The sequence below is a fragment of the Parus major genome, chromosome 5 (genome assembly GCF_001522545.3).
Source record: "Parus major isolate Abel chromosome 5, Parus_major1.1, whole genome shotgun sequence".
Classification (NCBI taxonomy): Eukaryota; Metazoa; Chordata; class Aves; order Passeriformes; family Paridae; genus Parus; species Parus major.
Window position 1 is genome coordinate 14,527,115 of NC_031774.1, and position 25,123 is coordinate 14,552,237.

Here is a 25,123-nt window from a genome sequence, read left to right on the forward strand (position 1 = left end):
TCTCCCCCCGCTGTCACGGCCGCCAAACGCTCCTGGCTGTAAAAGTAACATTGATTACCTCCAGCTCCATGATCGCTTAATCAGAACGGGATTATTTTACACGCCCGCATCAGTGGCCGCTGACTCAATACGATTTTCCCCCCCTTTGAAAAGAAAAATAGCTTTTCCCTTTCCTTATGAAAGCCAACAATACCCGGAGTGAGGCAGCTGGATCCTCCAGGATTTATGGGCTTTTCTCTCGCTTTCATGAAAGCAGGTGCCTTTGGGACCTCCATTGTCCCAGCCCGCAACTAATAATAGGACTTTTTGCAATGAAAGATCCCTGCTCCGAGCTTCCAAATACCTCGGCCGGAGGAGCCACGAGGTGTGCCCAGCCTGGCTCAGGAGGAAAGCTCTCACCGCGGGGACAGTTTAGGCACGGGGCTCTAAAGCAAACAATCGCAGCTCCCGGGCAGTGCCCGGGCGGAGCCTGCAGCCGCAGCAGGGAGCGCCCCGTCCCGCAGCCCCTGCAGGGCCCGGGGGTGCGGGAAGGTGTGCGGCCGCCCCCGCGCCCTGCCCCACCCAGCCCGGCCGGCCCTCCGCGCCCCGGCACAAAGCACACTGCCCCTATTCTTTCGGCCTTTGTAGCCATATGGCAAATCCATGTAGACACAGCCAACATCCATTTATTCAGGCACATAATGTCCCGCAACAGGGAACAATTGGAACTTTGTTTGCTTCTATTATTGATGCGAATGGGCGACAGAGAGAGAGAGAGAGAAAAAAAAATCATTTAACTATAAGAGATATCCAGCTAATTATGAACCATATGTGCCTATAGTTTCAAAGCAATCCAATGAAGTTCATTTTAGATCTAGACTACTTTATTAGTACGGAAGACAGATGTCTCAACAGTACATGCATCAGAGGAAACCATGTAAAGAAGTTCTTGAAATATTTAACTAGGACTCATTCATTGTCAGAGGGGCTTTAAAGTGCCCTTTATCATGAGAATGCATAGGCAGAAGCGGAGGGAGGCTGCCGGTTGTTACCGCCAACCCACTTACCCCTTAGCGCTAAATCCCGAATTCCACTTTGGATTTGACGACAGGAATATTTTTGGAAAGGATTCAAAATATCAGGGGTCTTGAAGGACTGAGCTTGCTGCTCATTACAGCTACAAAAAGTCAGGTCATTATTTGAACTGCCTTAATCACGGACTGAAATCAGCTATGCAATTAGAGGAATAATCTACTCCAAAATCACCACCGCTCCCTCTCCCAAGGAGTGGAACCGCGCATTTGGAGCACGGCTACTGCAGTTCCTCCCTGCCCCTAGAGAGACCAAGACAGGAGCATTAACAATACTGGACCTCCTGAAATTTTTCATACAAGCATCTCTCGATGTGAATGGTGGTAGACACCTGAAGGGAAAGGGTGCTGAAGAAAGGCTGGAAGGGAAACTTGGCGGGAGAAAGTTTTTCAGACTTTTTTTTTAATTTTTTTTTTTTTTTTTAGGAATGCAATTATCAGCAAACAATCTTGGCAAAAAGGTATCTTTATGAGCTCAGCAACATCCACCAGTAATTAAGCCACTTCAGTTAGATGAATGCAACATATGGTTGACACTGGGAATCATTCTCCTTCCTAGCCACAACTTTTCTTTCTGGGCCAAAACTTGTTCTATTATCACTTAAAATAAACAGAAAGCTGCTTTCCACTTCTTCAGCAAATATTTGTTGCTAATGAGCAGGAGGTGTATGTAACAGGCTGAGAAAAAAAACCCCATAATTTTTAAAGATTAATTTCTTATGTTTTGATACAGAAATAAAAAAATCATTTGCCATGACTTGTGATTCCCTGGTAGGATAGCTGCACAGGATCTGAAGGATCCACAGAGAGAGACACAAATTGGATTGACCATTTTAAAGCAGAGAAACAGATATGAACAGTAGTAGCATTTATACAAACATATATATAGACAAGAAATAACTAAACAGGGAGCATAAAATAATTCATCAGGGAACAGGGGTTTTTTCAGCTACATTGTCACCTATTGCTACAGGATACAATTAAAATGGTTTTCCAATGTCTTCCCCTACTGTACCTGCTCAGAAATGTTACTCTTAACATTTATTTTTGGAACAGAGTGAGCCAAAACACAAACCAAAAGTCTTCACCTAAGACGAAAGGATGGCATTCTATCTTAATCTCAGAGGATGGAGAAGAATGAAGGATCTTTTCCCCACACACATAGTATCTAATAGTGAAGACCACACAACCTCTTTTCAGTGTGGTGAAATACCCAGTGGAAAGTTCTTCATGTTTTGGTTTATTCTGTTATTTTTTAAACCAAGGGGGATTTTTAGCCATGTGTTTCCAAGAAACCTTGGTTGAAACAGTTTTTTGGGGAAAAAAAAGAGAATGAAAGATGCCAAAACAGTTAGATGAGCTGTACAGAATGCAAGAGCCCTGAAACAGGCCCTGCTGAGACAAAAAAATAGAACTCTTTTAGACACAGAAAAAAACCAAATCTCAGATCCACTTTCTGCAATCCACATGGCCAAGCCCCTGCCCCAGGAAAACCAGTGGTCTTGCATCTGTATCTGTGGTGTCAGTCATGTGAGCCCCAGTCTACAGGTTGGGGATCAGGGAGAGGGAACAGGAGGATGGGGAGGCAGCTCTAGAAGACACCTAGGATGGGGATAACAAGGCATGGGTGGAGCAGAAGTATGGATGGGGTACACTGGAAGAGACTGGGCAGAGGACACAAAATTCTACTGGTGTGCACTAAGGGAGGGAGAGAAGGGAACAGGACACAACATTTATACCCTGTACATTCCTTCAGAGGCTGCCTGGCCCCAACACATCTCTGCTGCCAGCAAACACCCATAAAACTCATCCAGTAACATCCCTCCCCTGAAGTAATTTACAGATGGTTACTAACAATAATCTCCTCTTTTCTGTTCCTATGTCCCAGGTCAGTGTGGGATCTAAAACTGCTCCAGACCTGCTGGAGTCAGCAGGTTTCATTCACATCACCACAAGACTACTCACTCTTCCCTACCAGAATTGCTTTAGCCTGCTTGATACCCCCTGTCATACACATTACACCTGTATTACACAGCTAAGGAGGATTGGGGGAAAAAAATCCTCAAGTTTTGGAGATGCCCAAGCTGTCTGTACAATTTCAACCCAGATCTTTTGCTCCCAGGGCATTTTCACAGCCATGCACACCATTTTTCTCCCAGGACACACAGTACCCAATTTACCCACTGCTTTACTTCACTGAATGAATCTGGGCCATACAGCAAAGGTGAAACTTCTGGATAAACTCCTGCCAGAGAAAGCAAAGCAAGGGGCTAAAGGATGCTTTCATGTTTAATCCAATGCCAACACTTGAATGCAGGCTTTTATTCTCCAGAGAACAGTTGGCTCCTCCTGACCTGTTCCTGCAACAGAGGCTTTGTGCAGTACAGGGCCAGGTGCTTCAAGTTTTCATAAGCAGCCACTAATTGTGCCCAGGTTTGTTGGGCAGCTGATACGAGCTGCTGGGGTCTGACTTGTGAAAGTGCTGAGCATCCACAGCTGCAAGCCAGGGTCACAGTGCCTGGCTCTGCATGTGGTTTTGGCCAGACTAAGCTCATGGTTTGAAAAGCAACAGCCATGGGGTACCTTGGACCAACACTCCGAATTAATTATTAGCTCCCATCTCTTTTTATTTGTCTCCCCATCGTTTAACGGGGATAATAACACTCATCACTTATATTTTGATCCATTAATGTTTGGAAAGCGCTGGGTTACTACCGTGAGCAGCACTGTATAAATCTGGTGGGGACATTAATAATGTCTTTGAGCAGGGTTTGAATAGTGCCCAGTTAATAAGACGTTAGCTCCATCCATTGAACGTCGAGAAAAACAAAATTGAGCAACTGCTCATTAAAGCGAGCACCGTTCTCTCTGTGCACTCAATGCGATCATTTAATTAAAAGATTTTATCATCATGCACAGACACAAGGGGGCAGAGCCAAGGCCCCGTCTTCCCTCATCCTCGCCTGCTCCGCATCAAATCACACCAGAGTATTTCTTGGATGTAAACTACAATAAGAACATAAAAAACTTTTTTCTTTTTTCTTTTTTTTTTTTTTCCCCCAAGCCCCTGCACTAACAGAAATCACTGCCTGAGCTTTGACAAGCTAGATCTTTTATTCCCTGCTTTTCACCCCCCCAGTCCCACCCTCACCCTGCTGACCACTTGCCGGACTCCTCCCTCCGCCCCAGCCTGTGGTCTCCACCGTCCTTGACACCACCACAAGCCTAGGAAATCGCCTCTGTGCCTGGCTATGAGGTGGGGGGAAGGAGAGGAGTTTTTCAGAGCCGGAAGATGCTTTGTTTGGGGCTGGTTTTGAGTTATATTGGATTAGAGGAACACGAGCACGCAGCTCCTCTTGCACGCCGCTCTCTGCAGGGGCTGATGGCAATAAACGTGTGAACCCGTCACTTCAGAAACCAACAAATGAAACCAAAATCCCCAAGAATACATCCCACCACTGAATGTGTTTTACATGAAAGTTCTGAGGAAAAGTCCCTGTTTGGGTCACATCAAGCAGCCTTAGACTTACTGGGAACTGAGTTTTAGAGCAATTTATTCTGGAAAACAATGAGCACGAATTAAGTTGTTCTCATACATTTGGTAATTGGTTTAGCAAAACCAGCTTTTCTTAGGACCTTCAGTCAAGATGTTTTCAAACATGGATCTAGTTAACATCAGTTTTGCTGGTGCAGTACAGCATTCCATCTGCTGACTGGTGATCCCAAAAGCCTTGGATTTTTTTGTTTGTTTGGTTTTGGTTTTGTTTTTCTTTCACCTAGATGAGCGAGCAGGACTGGGAATACTGGCCCCTGGTTCTCTATTTCATTCTGTACATCAGGAAGCAAAACCTGTTTCTTTTTCCTGCTGACTGAGAGACTCCAGATACATATCCCTTCGAAGGAGGAAGCCCAACTTTTTATGCCAAGAGCAAGCTTTTAGGAGTTCCTATGACCATGCTTTTCTGGTTGGAGAGCTGTAAGAGCCGATGCAGTGGTACCCACACCTCTGCCTTCCTAGACTCTCACCCTTCTCCAAAACATACAGGATTTCCACACCACCCTAGGCAGCACGAGCGAGGAACCCAGGGAATGCAGCTCCCTGGACGTTACAGGGGAACACACATTTCATTTGAATTGAGATTGGAAAAGGCACCTGCCTGACGCAAAATCTGCTCCTCTGCCAAATTGCACATTCCCCCTCCAGCTCCCAGTCCATGAGTGGTGGGGCAGGGCAGGGGGGAGAGGGGGGACACCCCGCAGCTTTCTCCCCACCAGCACAACTGCTGGGCTGGGCGCTCCCCGCAGCAAGGGCCAGGCACAGCCTTTCTGCTGCGTAAATAAAATAAAAGCAGCCGTCCGTGTTTGCTCTCGGGTCCGCAGCACAGCCCCGAGCAGCAGCGGCCACCTCTGCGGGGGGATACAACAGGAGATTTGGGGGTCATTTCCATAACAATCGCTGTTAGCAAACACCCATAAAACACAGCGGGCAAAGACACCTTATCAGAAGGAGTTAGCTGCAAATTAAAAGAAGTGCTTGTTGGTTTGGCTTTTGTGCCTGTCTGCAGGATTTCGAGGGCTTGGTACAAAAATTCTCTTTGACCACACTAGGTTAAAAATAATAATACCAATTTCATTTAAAAGCTTTTAACAAGCAGAGAGAAAACACAGAATTTATATATGAACTTCCTATCAGATGAAGGACATTGGTGGGGGGAACGACGGAGGGGAAGGAAAAGAAAAAGGAAGAGAATAAAACTTTCCCAGTTATCATATTTCCTTGAAATTCAGCTGTGCAGAACCGGAATAATTACAGACTTAGCAGAAATATTGCAAAATGTCGGCACGGAAGGGGCTTTTTCTTGACCCTGCGGAATATAATGGGAGATAAAGAGATTGACCATTTTGGGAGGAGGATGCCTTCATTTCTCGACGTGACTGTAGATTATTTCGGCTTCAGGAGACAAGAATGTCCCTTTAACATCTGACCTGGCCTTTATTTAAGAGCAGCACTTCACGGTTCAGGAAAGACAGACAATTTTCTAATTCCCAGCTCTGCTGGAGGCTGAGGCAGCAACTTCCAGACAGGACACCTGCTAACACTAGAGAAATGGCATTATTATGTCTACAAGTTTACAAATCTGAGGATCAAAAAGCCTTTGCTTCTGCTGCTACTCCACAGGCCAAGGACGACGACTTCTTCAAAACAGAGTTCCACAGAGTTTTTTTCTTCCCCCCTCCAAGAAATGGTTTCTTTTCACTTTGAGCAGATCAGTTTCCACGTGAAAAAGTCAATAGTCAAAGAGTTTCCTAAGTTTCATTGGTGTGTAGCAGAAAGGGGATTAGACCTGGGGCCTTTTTACTGGCAAGCCTTTAAGCAAATAAATGTTCTTGAATTCTTAGAGAAACAAACCTAACTTAAACAAAAATCCAGAATATATGGGATTTGCCTCTCCCCAACACAAATGTAAGAGAGAAAGACACACATAAATAATTACTAAAGATTTGAGGGATACTAGAGTTAAATCTTTTTCTACTGTAATTTTGCTTTTATTTTTATTAGTTAACCAGAAGAGAAGGGCTGCTTCCATACATTCACAACGAGCTATTTATGGAAACTAGTGTAATGCAATATCAGAAATAATAGAATTATTAGGGTAATACAATATAATAAATAAATATTAGAATAATGCAATAATTAATTTTTAACAGATCAATCGTGACTTCCCAGCACTGAAAGAGGCAAAAAACAAATGGCATGCACATTCCCCACCTTCCTTCAGTACCCTACCTGGTAGGCAAAGGCACTACTTAATTACTTCACACCTAAAAGTCCTAAAGCTGAAGCTGTGGTTTATCTTTTGGGGCACAATCAGTCACAATTGACAATGATTTTTTGAAAGGGTGTTTTTCTTAAGCTCCAAAAATCAGAATAGATGGGTAATTCAAAACCCAAATATTCAAAGTGTGTGTATGTGTGATACATACATACATATATATATGTGTATATGCATATATAAAATTCATATTGACAGCCAACTGCTACTGCAGAGCTACTCCCCCAGCCTGCAGACACAGATCCAGGTGTCTGTGCCAGCCATTTATAACACCTGGATCAGTGTTTGCAGGCTGGCCTTAATTAAGACAGAAAACTAAGGAGAACTCAAGCAATGCAGTTGGTCACCATGATCCAACATCAGTGAGTAAACGTCAGCATCTTGCTGTAACAAAACAAATAATTTGGGAAAAATCAAGTGTTGGTTTGTGACTGCACAGAAAATGATAAGCTGTCTGTTAAGTTTGTCTGCCCCATTAAATAGTTGTAAAACTTTTCAGACATTAATTTCCTTTTCCCAATGTGTACCTTTTGTGAGCCCAGATTTCAGTGCTCACCTGTCAAGCTATTCCAGCTCTGTGATGGTGCCACCTCTGATTTCACTATGAGCTATCCTACAGCTCTGCCCCTGCACACCCCTGGCCTTGGTCCATCTGGAAATCTTGGTGGTGCCTTAAAGCACATCCAACCCCACCAGCAACTGGGACAGATACTTGGGCCTTTCCTACTGCTGAGAGATTTGCTGCAGAGCACAATTCTAAACCCAGTGTCACCCAAAATGTAGAAGTGCCTTAAAATTCTTGTCTGTCTTGTCAAGACTTCTTCTGGCTGAACACTCAGGAGCCAAACCCACTCCTATCCCAGGGGCAAAATCACCCTGCCGTTGGGTGAAGAAGAGCAGCATTCCCTCCAAGTTACATGTACCCACAAAATAGCCACAAAAGGGAGTAGCCCAGACGCAGGGCTTACCCCATGCAGCAGCAGCCGGCTGCATGAGAAGGGCTCCGGGCTTCATCTTGGGCAGCTGCTGCATGCACTGAGTAGCTGTCTTTAAGGTGAGGAAAAAAACCCACTTTTGCTCTTTTGGCACTATTTTCCTTGTTGAGAACAAGCATTTCAGTGCAAGCATTTTAAAGGCATTTCAAAGGTTCCAGACTCCATTTGAGGACAAGTTCATCCTACTAAAACTAAGTGACACCCCCGAAGAAGAGGGTACACCTCTCTCAGCATTTCTTGCCGACCTGTTTTTGGTGGCTCCCCTGTCCCCACCACACGTTTGGAGGTAACTGGGTTCCCCCAGGAGGGTTCTACACTCTCTGGTGCCAGCGGCTGCCCTCCTGTACCCTCAGGCAGTCCCCATCCCCACCCTCACAGACCCAGACCTGTGGTGGCACCCACTCCCCACCTCCCATCTAGATCAAATTCAAAGACCAAGGGCTTGCCCTTTTGAAAGAAAGTTTGAAAAAGAGAGAAAACATTTATTTTCACGGCAAAGCCAGCCTTATGACCCCTCCGATGGCAAGATGCTGAGGAAAGAGAAGATTTTGCCTTTTTTCCTGGGAGGAAAGCGGCGGGGAAGGAGAAGAGCTTTAAAGGGAGGGAGGGACGAGGCCGAGCTCATGCACGGATTTTAATCTGATCACTTCCCTGTCAAGCTAATCCCTGCCTGACTCAGATCGGACTTTTAGAAACGTGCCTGGAAACCAAAAAGCAAACCTCATTTGAATGAAGCACACACTCCGCAGCCCCCATCTGCAAAGGGCTGCAATTAAATGCAAAAAAAAAAAAAAAAAAAAAAAAAAAAAGAAAAAAAAGAAAAAAAAGAAAAATAAAAAAAAAAAGGGGGGGGGGGGAAGAGAAAATTAGCATTTTCCGCGGCCATCTGGCATGAGGAGCAGGCGATGGGGAACAAAAGGAGATTTAGGCAAAGGGGAGAGGCGAGTGTGCCATGGCATTGACCTGCAAATGAGCCTTTGTGAGCGAATTAAAGCTTCCCGGACCCCCCGGGACACCCCAAAACAGGCACCATTACAAACCATCCGGACAAAAACCCACTCATCAAAATTGTCTGCTTTTCAAGGGAGGGGGGAGAGGCCATTTAAATCTGCACTTTCCCTGCCCCCACCCGCAGTAATAGGCTGTTAATAGAGGCTTGGCGGGGGGAGTCGGCCCCCTGCACCCCCGACCCTACAGCCCGCTCTGACGGTATACTGGGGGGGACACCTTAGAAACGTGCCTTGTCCATAAAACGCACCCGACACGTTATTTACAGCCCTAACCCTAAACAATAGGAAAGAAATAAAAAAAAAAAAAGGGGGGGGGGGGCATTTGGTGATATATCGGCTTCCAGATGCTGTTTATTTAATTCCAGGGGAGGGGTGTGGAGGGTTGTTCCAAAATAGATTTCCAAAGTAATTACTAATTTTATTTTATTTTTTTTTTTTTAATGGAGATGATAAAGAGGAAAGGGACAATCGGGGATGCCACGGTCCCAAAATAAATGGAAAACTGCGCGGGTTAGAGATTTTGTCTCCTATTCCCTCCCCCTTCCCCCATGACTCCTGCCTTTAAACTGAGAAAGCTTAAGGATTTGGAAGTGAAAGCAAAGATTTTGGCCTGGGGTAGATACATGAAAAGGGAGGGCGGGGGGGAAGCCATCTCCCCCCATCCTCTCTCCAGAAAGGGAATAAGGACTAAAGTCGGGGGCCAGCTGGGGGAAACTTGTAAATGAAACGTGTTTCTTTTATGGTGCTCCCCCCCCGGGGGACAGCCCCATTATAACCCACCAGCCATATAGACTCAGCTGCCGCTCCCCCGGCAGGTACGCGGGGCCGGAGCGGCCCGGGGCGGGGGCTGCAGCCGGCCGGACCCTCCGTCCGGGCCGGGCCGGGGCTGCCGGGCACGGCTGGGCGGGCCTGCGGGGCTGGGCACGCACGTGTGTGCTGTGTGTGAGCTGCACGGCTGCACACGCACGGCTGCACACGCACGGCTGCACATGCACGGCTGCACATGCACTGCTGCACACGCACTGCTGCACACGCACGCGCGTGCCCGCGCCCCGCTGCAGGTGAGCGCGCTCCCCGCGGGCTGAGGGGGGGGAGCGGCGCTCGCAGCCCCCCAGGTGCCGCTCCCCCGGGGTTTGTTTGCAGTCAATATTCATGTGTTTCTGTCACCGGGGCGGCTCTTTTCACAGTGATCAGCCGGGCAGAAGGCTGAATGACAGGAGACTCGTGGCTCGGCTGCTTTGGGGAGGGGGGAGGGATGGATTCCAGCCGCCCGGCCCGCTGCCGGTGCGGGGTTTTGGGGGGCCCAGGCCCTGAGGGAGGGCTTGGCCGGCTGGAGGCCGCGATCCTGCCCTGGACACAAGGGCACAAGGCAGCGGCACCGGGTGCCCCCCGCTGCGAGCAAACAGCCGTGGGTTCGGGGGACCCCCACCCCAAAGGCAAAGACGAGTCCCCACGCACGGGGCCTGTGGGCTAGCGGGGCCACGGGCCTGGTTGGTCGCCCCCATACCTTGTGCCGGGGGGCACTCGGGGGGGACGCGGGGGTACCCAGGCATGGGGTCCATCCCTCCGCCGGGGTCCCGCAGAGCAGAGGAAAAGCCCAGGGTGGCTGTGAACCGGCTGACCTGAGCAGGTAGGGTGGCACCAGGGCTGGAGTGGGGGCTACCAAAACATTTTTTGATTTTTCTGCACTTCGAGCAAGAGGAGACACGCAGCAGCCCGCGGCTCGCCCCGCTGATGCTCGGGGCACCGCAGTGTTGTGAGTGGCAATGTTCCCTTGGGGTTCGCAGCTCGGCCCCCCACATTCCAGGGTAATTCCAGGCTGTGCTGGCAGCGAGGGGCAAGGGCAGGAGCTGGGCTCCCAGCCAGGCACGGCGGGGGCTGCCCGCCGGAGTGGGGTGCGTGAGTCCCACCGTGCAGGAGCTGCGTTTTGTTCCCTCCTGCTTGCCCGGACTCCTTCCCCTCGCCTCTTAGCGCTGTGTGTGCAGGTTTGGTTTGGTTTGGTTTGGTTTGGTTTGGTTTGGTTTTTATAAAGTCCACAAACTTGTGATTTTCCGTGCAGCTTGTGGGGAGCGAATCAGTATGAGGGAGTACCCTTCTCATTGAAACCGGAGGTGAATAAATTATGAACAGGCGAAAATTGGAACAATGTCTCTGGGCGAGTGTTTTGTAGAGAGTTACTATTCCAGGCTTTGAAATCAATTGATACATAATTAGATTCCTCAAGAGAGGACAAACAAGGGCTGCCATTCACCCCCTCCTTCTCCCACATGCATCCCAAAGAGAGACCAGAGGCTTTAGCAGAAACCAGACAGCCAGCATTCTCCAGCACTAAAAACATATTCTGGCTTTGGGTGTTCATTTAACAAACAGATCCTTGAACCTTGCTTCTGTTTTCAGTTTATTTCGACCATGTTTCTTTGTGTTCAGTTCATTAAAACATGTCTCTTTTGAGATCTATTTTTACATTTCAAGAATCCAGTATTGTACTTCTGTGGTGGCAGATGGCCCTAGACATCCAAGCATAAGCTCTTTCCTGCTTTTTTCCCCCTCTTTCTTAGGTCCTTTCTGCGCTGCACTTGAAGCTGTGAGCAGCAACCATTCCTTTTTGCAAAGTCTGGAGTTGGCTCTCAATTCAGCACAGGGTTCTAACATGTTACAGTCCCTGCTGTACCCTCGAGGTGTATTTTAAGCACAAGGGATACTACTGTCTGTAAAATAAATGCCCTCCACAGCTGGATAGATCCTTGTCACACGGGTGGCACGCAGGCTAATTTTGCATCTTTGCCTCATATTTGCCTCATGTTAATGTCCTGTGGTCCCCCAAATGAATTTATTAGTGGTTAAGGTTGAGTTTCATTCTTCAGGGAGACAGAAAATACAGATTTGGGTTAGTAAAAGATGGGAAAAAAACATGTGACGATTAGAAAAAATATTGTAAAGGTTATTGAACAAAATAGCAGTGCCCCTAGCCAAGTGGACCACCTAATTAAAGGCAATGGCTTGGCTCCCCTGGCTACCCTTGGGATTGATGTGCTTAGCCAAAACCACTTCCAAACCTGGTATCAAACACAGACCAGAGTGCTGCACCCATGAGCATAATTTTGGTTACATATCAATAGGACTAAAAAGACCTGTACCAGCAACAAGAAAAGCCTACCTGAGCTGCTGTAGAATCATTTCTTAGGTAGGGCAGCAGTATTATGGCTTAAAATAAGCTGAGTGTCTTGAAGACATTACAAACAGAATGACAAATTCCTACATCTTATTAAGTCACGGAATCTTTAGCAGAGGGTATGGTAAATCTGAATTATGTATTCTTTGGAAGCACAGGCACAGGTAAATCTATGTCCTCTCCAGTAAAAAGATAAAAAGGCTGAGAGGTTTTTGTCCAAAGATATTTGTTGGCATAATAACCAAAGCAGAAGTACTCAAACATATATATAAGAGGACGCTAATCTTTTCTGTGCTTGCTGCATAGATGGTATTTATTTATGTCTTCATGTGTGTAGGTGGCTACTTCAGTATCTGATTTTCTGTGGTTCACTGTCTTACCTGAGTTAACCAACAGTCTACAGACAGAGTGAGCTGGAAGATCTTGGTCACTGCAGGCAAGACAGCTTTTTGCTGCTCCATGGACGCTGCACAAACACGCTGACAGAGTCTGCTCCCTGACGGGAAAAGGGACAATTCCAGAAACACACAGGCAGTGCTCTTCCTTGATGCCTGCTCCTGTATCCCAGCCTTGACCACAGCAGCCCTGCTACTCCGGAATAGGTGAACTGCAGGCTGGCTTCCTGCCTCAAGCAGTCTCTTGCTTTGAGTGAGTGCCCACCTTGTGTCCTGATACAGCCCTATCTACTGGCAAACTCTGAAAAATAATACAGATTGGACTTAGCCTCAAAGTTTTTTTTCCACCCTCCAGCCTTAGCACAGAAATCTCAGCACACATATTTATGCCTTTCAGGTGGATCTGGATGGGAGATAAATAAGTATAGAGCTCAGTGGAACAAGTTTCTATCACTGCTGTAATTCCTCTTGTGTTGCTGGCCCCAGCCACAGCATGGAGTGAGTGCAGCTGGGACCACCAGGGTGGCTGGCTGGTACAAAATGCTTCTACCCCACCAGGGGAATATAAGAGAGGATGGCACAATCTGATTGCACAGATTGCACTGGCAATCACAGACTCCTCCAGGATGAGCCTGTTTTAGATTTGCCTTGTGTCAGCCTCCAAAGTGCCCCAGGTTTTTGAGAGTACACAGGAGAGGAATAACACAAGCTTCTTCCTTTCCCCTTCACTAGGATCCTCTCTACCTTCTTCTGATGGGACTGCACCCAGAAATGAGAAGTGGCAGAACTCACTGTGTTAGAAGGTATTGCCACCTCACTAAACACTTGGGACTTCTGCAAGCCAGAGACCATTCTTTTTACCTCCTTTTGAGTGTCTGCTCTCTCCAAATTCAGAAGGTGCTGTTGAAGACAATTTTGGAGTGAAACAACCCACAGACTCACAGCCTGGATGGAGGGGAGACTTTGGCAGCTGTGAGCCAAGTCTTGGAGAGGTCAGAGATAGACAGTAAGAACACAAAATTAGAGGGAAACATTCACAGGGCAGGGGAGGTTTTGGGGCTTGTCAGGAAAGGAAAGAAGAAGGAAAAAAGGCTCTGCAGATCAAAGCTTGATTAGTCCTCCACAAAAATGCCCAGGTCCTTCCAACATTTGCTTTTTTTCCCCTTCCCCATCATCCCTGCTATTGCTTGTCTTGGTGATTTGCTTGAAAATGTATTAGACATCTCCAGATCTTTCACTGTTAGAAGCATGAAAATAGAGGATAGGTACTATTATCCACTAAGCAACACTCCCACAGTTAGCACAGTCCTCTAGAGAGACCTGCCAGATAATGGCTTTTGAGAGGAGCTTAGAGACATCTGGAGTAGCCATTTTCCCTCTTTGTACATGGAAAATAAAGATTAGCTAGGGCACAGGGAGAGGCGGGGGCTAAGGATGTAATGAAGGGCAATGGATAAACCAATGTCACATTGCCCATCTGTGTGACTGGCTTCAGGTCTACTGCAAAATGTATCATGCAGGCTCCCCTGAAATCCATGGATTTCTGTGCAGGTGGAAGAGCTCCCCGTTGGTTTGTGAGGCTGAGGTCTCACATCACAGGCTCTTTGGGGTGGATTTTGTCTATAAAGCAGCTGGTGCTTTCTGAGTGGCAGATGCAGAAATAAATTTCTTTTTCTTTTTATGACTAAGTCTTTTCAAGAGTTTTCTTTATATGACCTGGTTTTCTTTTTAAATTTTGATTATTTTCATGCAAAAGACTTATTCCAACCAATTCTGCATCAGGGGCCACTAGAGTTTGGGACTGAGCTCAGTTGTCATTCGCTGGGCGGCATAGCCCACCAGAACGTGGAAGCTCCAGCAGTTGTAATCAGAGATGCTCACAAGGGCTGCAGAGGCGATAGTCACATTTAAAGCATCAATGGCATGCTGGGGATGACATTCCTAGACACGGTGTCTGCTTAAAAAGGTATTTGTGGATTTTGTAGTGTGGTTATAGAAGAGATGCTCTGGGGGATAAAGCCAAGACTCACAACTCTTAGCGTGCAGGTTCAGCCCCGCACAGGAACTGCCCAAACCGCCTTGCAACATAAAACGATGGAAAAATCACATTCGGTGGGGCTGCGGCCGGGGTGGGCAAAGGGCGAGACGGGCCGGTTTGGGAAATCCTTCGCTTTCCCCCGAACACCCCCAGCCCCCGCCGGGAGCGGGGCCGCAACAGCACCGCGTCGTGTGCGCTCCCTCTGCTGGCCCCGCGGCGGCCGCACGCCGGGAGGGGACAGACCCTCCCCAGGGTCCCGCAGCTCCGCAAACGCGAGCACAGAGAGCGCCCAGGCAATTCCTCCCGGCCAGGGAGCATCCCCAGCGCAGCCCCCGCCCGGCTGCTGCTGGAGCGGAGAACGTGACAGCCAAAGGTGGAGGAGGATGGGGAGTTGTGGGGACGCGCTCCCTGCATCCCCCGCATCCAGGCATTCTAGGAAAAAATAGTCTCTTGAGCCATTTTCCAAAAGTCTGCATTGGAATGGACTCACAGACACGTCGCCGCCCAAAAGCGCTAAGCATCCACCTGGAAAAAGAGAGCTGAGGAACAAACGTGTAAGGTCGCACCATGTCTCACTACAATTTCACCTCCCAGTTTTGGGGGATAAACCCAAAGGCGGTGAGGGCATGACAGAGGCACTGACAACACTTTCTCACGTGCTGCCATGTTTCTGGGTGAAGAAGTGTCTGAGGGGTCCCACTTATGCTCCTGTCGTGAAGACCTTAATCTTGAGCAAGAAACAAAGCTGCTACTCCAGACTGGGTGAACAGGGGTGTGGAGGTAACCTGTGCTGTCTCTGGTTACAAGATGGAAGAGCTACAGGTGGAAAAGGGGCAACAATTAAACAAGTCTATTTTGGGACAGAGACACCTGTCCACAGCCACCCACCAGGAGCTAAAGTCACTTGTTCAACCCCAGTGAGATACAGCTCATGTGATGCTTAACGCAACAAGTTTTACCAGCACCTGCAAGATGCTAAGGGAGGTGTTTGGGGGGCAGCTGATCATGCTGGAGTGAGGAAATAAAGATCTTTGTACTGCTCCTGTTCTCACAGCAGCTGGACTTCTCAAACAAGGTGGTCATCACTGGAACAGTTTGTATCTGACACCTTTCTAACACAGCACTTCAGAACTAACCTGGTTTTGAGATAAAGAGAACAAAATGCATGGATTTTAAAATTATTAGTTGAGATCATCACGTGCGCTTCCAAAACCTTGACAGTTTTGTCTGCTTCTTTAGACCAATGAAGGCAATAATAAAGTTCTGACTCATTTGATATTTATCCATGCAGTTGGGCTAGAAGGATTGATTTCTCAAAGTTTAATTTCTATTCCACTGAAACACATTCCTGTGTGTAATCTGTGAATTAACAGTTTGACCCTTGTTGCCATCCTGTTTCCCACCTGCTCCATTCTTCCCAAACTCCTCCAGACCCAGACTCCAATCTGACTGCAGCAATTAGAATAGAAATTGCAGAGCAAGTGCTTTTATTGGCCACAGAACACACAACTCATTTAAATCTCCAGTGATAACACAGAGAATACAATGAGTAACCCTGATGATTTTTAAGACAAGTATGTACAGTTTTAATTTTATTACACAAAAACATCTGAAGTGATTTTAAAATGAGGGTAATGCTTTTTTCACAATAGCCAGGTGAGTGATAGCAAAATTAAGGTACTTAAATGTTGATTTTTGGATAGATTTTAAAACTTTAAGTATCATGTTAGATAATGTTTCATTAATAACTCATAATTTGGCCAAAGAAAGGTGGCAGAGTTGTTCCAGGAGCAAAATCTACCATTATGCAAAACCAAACACAGTATTTTTAAGAGGAGTATTTAGTAAAAAAAAAAAAGAGGTACCAAAACATACAGAATCCCAGACAGACAAGTGAACAAAAAAGCAACAGCACTAGTATTCAAACAGAGGAGATAAAGCTCAAATCTTAACAAATACTGTTTGAATAAACACATTAGAGGTCCAAAAAAAATATAGGACAACTAGTGAGGACAACTAGTACAGGATTGTGACTGTACTTGGAAAACATTGTTTCCTTATGGTGAGGATCTCAGCTGGTCCACAGTTCATGCTGGCTGGTGCTTCCTTCTTGCCAGAATCCATCTTAAGGAGGGTTCAGGCTGGGTTCATTGAAACACAGGGACCTGACATTGCTGATTAGATATGAGAAACTTTCCTTAACATGTTTTGTGCAGTTGATTGTGGAAAGGGAGGAAAACTAAGCAAATGGAATTGCAGTGAAAGGGTCTGTGAGAGGGGGAGCATTCCCAGGGTAAGTGGGGAGCCCTGAGATGAAGGAGAACAGAGGTGGATAGATTTGGGATCAAGACACTGCACTGTGAAGAAGGATATGCTAAAAACCTGTTCCAGTCTGATCTGCCTTGGCTTCTTCCTAGAGGACCCTGAGCTGAGCAACTACTGAGACCCCAACAGCTGAAATTGTGCTCTGTCAGTAGCATTTACACACCTGCCAAACAGGACATTGCATGGCTCCCCTAGAGAGTACACCTGGTTAAACCCTAGCTGTGTACCTGAGGGTAACATCACAGATGAATGGGCTTTTTTTGGCAGCTCAGCACACATTTTCTGCTCTCGATATTTTCCTGATAAAGAGCAAAGAACAGGTTTCTCTACAAGAGACAAACCTACTTAACTAAGAAGTCCAAAGTATACCATAAGAAAAATACTATCCTAAGCTTTCCTTACTTGTGTTTAACAGGGAAAGGAGATGATGCAGCATTTTGTTGGCTTCTCCATAGATAAACACAGAAAGATTAAAACATCACCCCTAGATAGGTGCCCCTCCATCCTCCTTGGGAACATGCTGCTAGTGCTATTCACCCCGGACAGGGTCTTTTCCAAGGCTCTCTGCAGAAGGAATGAGGTAATGAGGGTAGCAAAGAGCCAGCAGGGAGGAGTTTTATTCATGAGGGTATTCCTGCTTGGCTGCCCCACACCTGTGAACATCTTGGATCTGGCAAAGGGCACAACAGTGCTCAGAGGCTGCAAGCTGAAGTCAATTATGTGCCAGGTGCATACAAACCAGGTTTTGTCCACTTTCAGGATGCTTTGCAATCTGATCACACTTCCCACCTCCACCCCACCTGCTCAGATAAAGAGCTAAAAATCTCCTTTTTTGCAACAAAGCCCAAAAACTTTCGGTAATCCTATGCATTCAGAAGCTGCAACTCAGAAAACAAATCACCAGATCATCACTGGTGAAGTAATGGCAAAGCTGCTGTTTTAATCCACTGCCTTCCCTGTTGATAGGCTAAATAACATTCATTTTAAACCACAGTTTGGTTGGTATATAGCAGCAAATTGCTGTGGCAGCCTCGTTTCCTGGGAGACATCCACCTTTATCCTATGGTCTGTGTAACCAGGAGAGTGCTAAGCCTGGCTCAGCTTCCACTGCATCCCCTAACAGTATTTTTACCAGCTCTAACAGGAGATATTCAGGCCTGGATTTATGCAATCTCAATGAAAACTCATTTAGATGATGGCAAAAATTGCCTTTTTATTTGACCTGTGAGCAGTGAATCTGCCAGAGAGGAGGCACAAGGCAGCTGGAGGAAAAGCAGTCCTTGATTTGCAAAAGAAACATGTTGGTAGTTCCTAACTTTCTATCCTAATCTTTATGGCAGGGTAAGAAATGGAAGTGTCACCAATATTCCCAAGTCCATAGGGAACTACCAGCTGGACAGTCCCCATCTGGTATATTTCTCAGCATGCTCAGTAAATGCCAACACTTTTTGCCTATGTTTGAGGTAAGTGTGTGACAAAAAGTCCATCTCTTAATACAAATCTCTCCTGTCTAAAATATGTGGATTGGAGTCTTTTCAGGTGAAAGAAGAGCTCTTCTCTTGAAGATTGGCATCTACCTCCCCCTTTGTGGAGGACAGGAATACTGCAGTCACTGACTCTGCTGCATAAAGTTTTGAAGAAATACAAGTTTCTCTTTGGATAAACCTGCATTTTTCCATGCACACCTGGCTTTAAAGGAATCTACCCCTCTCAGGTGGTTACTTAGCAACTTCTCAAGAACCCAAAACAGTATGAATCCATTAAACATTTTCTTGTGCTGTTTTCTTGGTGAGAAGGTCTTCAAAGAGGAGGGACTGGACACTGATATTTTGAGTTCAGTTCAGTTGGTAGATAATTGTTCTAAACATGTAAACCAACATAGAAATAAGAAATTCTAACAGATCACTTTGGCCAGTTAGAAATTGTATGGTTTTGTATGATTCCCCCTCCCCAAAAATATAAGCCTTTTTCTCCCACAGAGATGATGGACAACAATCTGACCCCTCCTGGCATTTACTGTTTTCCTTTAGAGAGATTTTGAAGGCTGGAACCTGATCCATTCACCATCAGATGCTGGATTTTACACTGTATTAAATGTTTTCTTTTGCAGCGATATTACACAAGCTTCACTGGCACGGGGAAACTGTTGCCATACATCTCAAACTAAGAACAGTTTCCAGGAATCATCCCTTCAGGTAATTTTGCTGCTAGAACTGTCTTGTATAGCAGTCTTCCCTCATGCTCCCTTACAAATGGGAGCCAAACTCGTGTTGCTGTAACCCATCCCAAATGGTGATGCACTTCAGACCTGTCCAGTTTATCTCACAGTGCACATGATCTGTGTCTGCTCCCTTCATAAAAACCCTTTTCATTCCTGGAATTGTGATATGAGCTCCACCCTTTCCTGGAATACCTACCTTGGTAGGCTTATCCAACAAGCTTTAAATAAATGCTGTCATTTTGATTACTAGGCAACTTACTCCTCCCCAGCAGAGCAAATTCCAACCCTTTTCCAGTTGTTTTTCTTCTTTAGGTGTATGGGTTACCTTGTCATAACTTGTTTAGTTACTGACAGCTCATCACAACCAGAGCAAAACCATCATTCTCCTCTTGGGTACAATTTAAGCCAGCCTTTTGACCAGTACTTTAGACAGAACAAGCACTGAACAGCTGCTGTAGACTGAGGGCAGGCGGATGCAGAGATTACTCCTGTAGGTAAAATCTCTCCCAAACTCTATCTCACATTGCACTGGTAAATACAGCTACACTAAATATAAAAATCCAAGTTAAAATAGTGTGAAGGCTCTTCCAATTCAGAATAGATTTCATTGCTGGTGCTTAATTTCCAATTTTGGCTGCACGCTTTCTAAAGCAATAGAAAACACTTGTTCTGCATGTCTCCCTTTCTACTCACTTATCTCCTTGCCTGGATCACACAGATCTAGAATCCCTTACAGATTCCTACCTTGAGTCTCAAAAGACTTTTTACAAGTTACATAATTCAGGCTCCTGTTTTTTTGGTGTAGGTTCCAGGGTGGTGTTATAGCGTCAGCACCGACAACACCACAGTCCGGCAGCAGAAACACATGTGCCATAAAGAGTTAGTAACTCTTTACCAAACATCTCCTCTGCCTGCCTCCTCCTTCCCCCCATCTGCTGCTCATTTTCTTATCCAGCCTGGCTCATATCTTGCTAATGGCATCCCATTTGGTGGGACACACACTCAGAGTAAAGCCAGACACGTTTGCCCAGTCACGCAGGCTTTACAAAAGCATCCATAGTGATGCAATAATATAATAATTAAAAATAATGTTTATAAACTCAGTCCAAAGCTTCCATGATGGGAGGGGAGCTGATGCCAATAATCTGCATGTGACAATGTGTAATTAAAGAGTAAGAGGATGATGGTTGCAGCTGTGAAGTTGACAAGGCTGATGCAGTTCAGGCTGTTGATTTTCTTTCCACAAACGTAGAAACCAGACTTTGGAGAAACTGTCCCATTTTGCAGGACTCTCTGCATAAATGTCTTCCATTAACTTCCACAAAAATGTGCCCTACAGGACCCCTCTTGCAGATGACTGCTGCACACAGGTTCTGACAGCATCTCTGTGGGCTTTGAAGGACCTAAACATATCATCTGACACATGGATAGCATGGACTAGAGAGTGATCAGCCATGGTGTAAACTAGAGATCAGAGCCCGGCCTGGAGCGCAGCTGGAAACGGTGCCAGTGGCATTTCTGAGCTAATTTACAGAATGTAGATGCTGTTTTGTGTAGACATTGTCTGTAGTAAAACACACACAAACTGTGTATTATAAATGTTGCTGGATTTAAAAGTTTCCTGGAGAAGCAGTGCAAGTTTGTAAATCCGGAAAGAATATTACTGGGACTTGTTGAAGTGCTCAATATAAACTGTAACACACAAGCCATTAAAATGAGGATATTTGGCATTCAGAGTCACACATATGGGCCTTTCAAAACCATTCTTCTCGTTTGGCAGCTCCTACGGCCCTTGAATGATGCACAACCTCCTTTTATATGTTCCTGTAAGATGCTTCTGCAAAGTTGGCATTTTTAAAAATAAATCGTGGAGGAGAAATCTTACCAAGAAACACAGATCTGATTTAAGGGAAACTTTGGAAAATGACTTCATTTGCAATGATTACTTTTGCAAATCCTAGCTCATATCTGTGCTTTGTGCTCGGTTTTTCGTTTCTGGCTGCTTCTGGATGTGCAAGTCTGGAAGCCTACTTCTTTGAAGCAGCCCTGAGCCAGGCTTTGCAAGTGAAATGTCAGTGCTGTCCGAGGCTGGGGACACTTTCTGTGCTGATAAGCACCTCCTCTGAGTGGCCAAACTGATCCATCTCCCGCTCTGACAGTGCCATTGTCTAACCTGACTGTTGAGCGAGGCTTTAAGGCTAAGCAAAGGATAAAACCCTACAATTGACCATGTCCAATGACTGCCTCCATCATGTGACATTTCCTCCACGTACATAAAGGCATAATTGACACTTTGGACCTTGCAGATGTTTTGCAATTCATTTGGTTCCCACAAAGATACCAGAAAGTAAGTCTCGTGAACTGGCAATACTGTGTTTTCCTCTGAACACGTTCTTATCTCTAAAAGGTATTTAGATGCAAATTGCATCATGTCTCACAGCCCCACTTGTTTTGTTTTGCTTTTTACTCTAAACAGTCTGTGCCATGATTATTTTTTTAAAGTATGAAAGTATTCAGATATTCCTGGAAAAAACTGAGTACCTTTGACTTAGATCACACGCAAACAGCAGTATATTCTTCTGCCCTCTGCCCATGGCACTATACTTTATGCTTCTTAATTTAATTTGCTTTTCTGACTCTTCAGTGATCCTTTCCAAAGAGAAACCTCTTTGCTAAGAGGCCATTTGCTATGCTGTCAATGAAACAGATTATATGAAAAACTGGTTGGCTTCATCTGGCTCTCAGAGGTTTGGACAAAGGAAGAACAGCACAGTCAAGTGTGGCCCTCAAACACTACACAGATATCTTAGTACAATCCTAGAAAAATGCTCACTTCTTCATGTATTTGAGCAAAGCTTTATATACTCTGTACCTTGTCCTTCCTCTATGTAAAACTGGAAAGATGAAGGTTCCCTCCTGGTTCAGCTGAGCTTTTTCATGTAAGCAGCCTTTGCTTTCACAGATGGAGACCCCTTGGGCTTTCTTTTCACCCCCTATTTGCTCCTAATTAGCCCCCCTGAAGTGACAAGACAGTAAAGGCAGGGATATTGCAATATGCAGGATTTGCCTGGCTCACCTTTCTTACTCTGGATGCAAGAAAATGGCAACTCCTCTTTTCCTCAAGGGAAATAAAACCAGCTCCTTTGGACAAACCCTTCTATGCTGAAGTCTGCAGGCAAGAACTTATAGAAGTGAAGTGAGTTCTCTCTTCTGCTTCCATACTGCATCACTGTGCTGTATCATTTGTGCCTCTGTGTGCCTTCACTTTTCTTTAAATAGTTATCAAAAATAATATATATTTAAATATGCAGGTATATATAATTTCTCTGGTGATGGTAAGCTAATGCCTAAGTGAGACAAATTGCTGGGCTCAGCAAAGGGTAACTGGGGGAGATTTATGACCTGTATCATACAGAAATTCAGGCCAGATGATCTAAAGGGCTCTTCTGGCTTTAAAACTGATGAAATACTAGAGAGGGAGAGATGTCTTGAGTCATGAGAACCAGTTCCTTGCCTTTGCAGGCAATCACAACCTATCACCTCTTTCAGAAATTGATCAAGTGTCACCTAAAAGCTTGGAGGTTTGGTTCCTCACATTTTCACCAGAGTGTTGTTGCACAAAGGCCCTTCTCTCATGTTTAGAAACCTTAAAAAATATCTATTAGTGGACAATTTCCACATTTGTTCTCATACCAACATTGCCTTTTGTGCAAAACTGCAATTGTCTTTCCTGTATGTTTATGGAAACCAGTCTTAGCCTTTTGTTCTGTTGGGTTAGACAGAGAAACTCCTGACACAGGCCCTTTAATTCCTCTGACCACCCTTGTCACCCTTCTTCTGCTCCATGCCACATTCAGGAAAAACTCATCCAGCTCAAGTAACCAGAGTGCTCCAGTTGAAGGCTCAACACTGGGTGCAGCTTCCACAATTCTTATAGAAACACCTCACCTTACCGCATGGAGGGCAGAGCACCTTTTGCAGAGGGGACAGCCTGCTCTGGTTCACTTTCAACTCTTCTCATATTCTGAAGCTGGAGAGATGCTGAGGCACCTCAGAGCTGCAGACTCCATCCCTGGAGATGGGAGGGCTGTGAGAAGTGGAAAAAAGCTGCACAGCTGGACCCCTTTTGCAGTCCATGTGACAGACCTGGGTGTTTGGACCTTCCCTGAGCACTCACAAACACCTGAAGGTGCTTCTGCACCTTCCCAGCTGGCTCTGCCTGGTTGGCTGAGTGGAGGGTTTTACACCTACACAGGTAATGCAGAGGCTCTGGTGGAGCAAATTGCTGACAACTTTCAACACTTAGACAGGAAAATAGGAACTCTGTCCCTTCCTCCTCACTGCTGAAAGCTGCCAAGCAAAACACAGCTAAGCCAGGCTTGCCCACAATCAGCTCCTCCTCCTCTTGCACATGCACCCTAGTGTGGTCTCTGTTGTATGATCAGATGCCAACTCAAGCATGTGATAAAGCAAATGCACTTACCATGGCACACCTCATGAGCAGGTCAGGGGCAGAACATGCTGCAACTCAACACTGAATTTCATTAGAATATTTAAAACCAGGCTCAGGGTTGCATCTCACTGTTACTTCCTGCCACCAGTCTACAAAAAAAATGTTGTTTCACAAGGGGAAAATCCCCAAATTTTTTTCCTCTTTTCCTGATAGTAGCTCAATTTTAGACAAACGATTTAAGATTTGCCTTTAAGGTCCAATAGCTGTATTTTACAAACGTTACTTTGAAAGTAAAATCTCCATTTATAAATGTGTGAAAATAATGTATCAGACTTGATGTTATGGCAAATTTATCACAATATCTATGTACATAGTTATTATTATTTCATACAAGCATACAGAACCCCTCTTCACTGTTATTGCTGGTTTTCTAATACTCGACCTGAACCTGACATGCAGTGCAGTATTTTGGAGTTACTCATACCTTGACTGAGGCCTGCAGTTAAGCAAGTTTTGCTTAGGCATCAGCTGTACTTTCTTAGTTGTGTGTTTTTAATGCTTAGACCTCATGCTTGATGTTTTACATTTTTGGACAGGTATTTTCCACTCCATTGAATGACCAGTCTACTTCATGCAGATCTAAGCAGAATTTGGGGGGATTTTGGCTGGCTGTGACAATTTCAGGTACGTGAGGAAGGTAACACTGCTGGTATAATTGTTCTGTAATGGAGTAAATGATTCAGTGGGGCACATGTAGTGGTGGAGGAAACACCTATATATTTTTGCTGATTACTGAAACAGAATTTTAGATTACCGTGCATAGTGCTTGGCCATGGTTATAAGCCAGACCTAGGCTCTTCAAATAAGTGAAGAAATGAATGCTCAAACTCCAAAGTCACTTCAAAACAAACCCCACAGAAAATTAAAGGGAAGGTTAACCCCTCATTTTTTTTTTTTTTTTCCCAATTCCAAATAGTTTCTCACAAGAAAACATCCAGAGACCTCCAGTCAATGAACAGAGCTACTTTTTCAGTGCTGACTTCTCTACCGAGGCTTTAAGTTTTTTGGAGTCTGGATTAAAAGATGTGAGCACCTAAAAAAACCTGAAACAGAGAAATAAATAAAGTCACCTCAGTGCTTCACGGGTACCCTGCCTTTTGCAAATGCTTGTCCAACCACAACCTAAATAATTCAAATCATCGTTGTCAGGCAGCAGCACAGCTCTCCTCAATAGGCACTTGCCTTATCACTCTACAGCAGATGCTTCAGTCAACCATTGGATATTGAAAACATAAATAATGAAACAAAATTTGGAGACAATGGTTTCTGGGCCGGGGACAAAATACTGATGGATATTGTCAGTCTCGGTGTAACCAAGCAGCAAAAGCTCAAGTGACAACAATAGGGAGGAGAAGAATAGGGACAAGTGAGGAGCCCTGAATCTCAATAAGGCCTGGAGCTGCACATGCTGCTGTTACCCTAGAAACTAACCTCTCCCCTGAAGAGGTTTGCTGGGGCATTGTCCGGGGGACACAAGATGTGTCATACACCAGATGGTCGTGTGCTGTATAACTCAGTTATCTGAGTGCTGGAGTGGAGGAATGCACGCT

The 25,123-nt window shown here is 45.5% G+C and overlaps 2 long non-coding RNA genes across 3 annotated transcripts; both read left to right on the forward strand.

Moving 5' to 3' along the window:
- The first annotated feature begins 9,887 nt into the window (after positions 1 to 9,887).
- LOC107205428 lies at positions 9,888 to 15,804 on the forward strand. Of its 2 annotated transcripts, none has more exons than XR_002001810.2 (2): positions 9,888 to 9,970; positions 13,209 to 15,804. It is a non-coding gene; the product is annotated as an uncharacterized LOC107205428 (long non-coding RNA). The 2 variants fall into 2 exon arrangements; XR_002001809.2 differs by lacking the exon at positions 9,888 to 9,970 and adding an exon at positions 10,604 to 12,729.
- Positions 15,805 to 17,299: 1,495 nt separating this feature from the next.
- Positions 17,300 to 24,885, forward strand: LOC109022674. Its single transcript, XR_004497998.1, has 4 exons — positions 17,300 to 18,302; positions 18,950 to 19,034; positions 24,110 to 24,197; positions 24,490 to 24,885. It is a non-coding gene; the product is annotated as an uncharacterized LOC109022674 (long non-coding RNA).
- Positions 24,886 to 25,123: the final 238 nt, after the last annotated feature.